A 701-nucleotide genomic window follows, 5' to 3' on the forward strand; every position below is an offset into this window, starting at 1 on the left:
GCGCCCGTCTCCTCTCCAGGGGTGGGCGGGGCCTGGGACTCCCGGCGGCCGCGCGATCTCCCAGTGTCCCGGCGCGGGGGGCGGCTCGGGGGCCAGGCTCGGAGCGCGCGCGCACGGCAGCGCCTCGGTCCCTGAGGGGAGGCGGCCCGGAAGTGGTGGCGGCGAGTGGCCGCCCTCTCGGGGGCGGCTGGGAAAGGCTGTTTCTGGTTCTCATTCGCCCTTCAAGTCCGAGTTCTGTCGTGGGCTTGGATGAAATGAGCCAGGGTAACGCAGACAGAGGGTTTTAGGAAATTCGAGCTCCTTCAGATTAAAAGGAAAAAACAGCTGCCGAAACCCGGGATCGAACCAGGGACCTTTAGATCTTCAGTCTAACGCTCTCCCAACTGAGCTATTTCGGCGCGCTTTTCGTTTTCTTTTGAGTAAACTATCACTGAGCACTTGGCGTGCAAGAGTTGGGCGCGTCTCTTCCCGATAATCATTTACAGCGTTCCGCAGCCTCGCTTGTTCCAAGCCTGAGTTGCTTACTTTCTGAAATGCCACCTCAGCGCCCCAAGCCCGGCGGGGCCAGCTGCGCCTCCTGCCCAGTGGGGTTGCTCCTTCCCGCCGACCTGGGCCTGAGGCCGCACACATTTGTCAGTGTGCTCCCGGAGAAATTCCAGAGCCCAGCTGACCAAGAACATGATCGGAGGAAGGAGTGGAGG

General features: G+C 61.8%; 1 non-coding gene across 1 annotated transcript; it reads right to left on the reverse strand.

Annotated features, from left to right (window-relative positions):
* Positions 1–325: 325 nt before the first annotated feature.
* On the reverse strand, positions 326–398 carry TRNAF-GAA. Its single transcript has one exon. It is a non-coding gene; the product is annotated as a tRNA-Phe (tRNA).
* Positions 399–701: the final 303 nt, after the last annotated feature.

Source organism: Propithecus coquereli, unplaced genomic scaffold, assembly GCF_000956105.1.
Source record: "Propithecus coquereli isolate 6110/MARCELLA unplaced genomic scaffold, Pcoq_1.0 Scaffold262, whole genome shotgun sequence".
NCBI classification, from domain to species: Eukaryota; Metazoa; Chordata; class Mammalia; order Primates; family Indriidae; genus Propithecus; species Propithecus coquereli.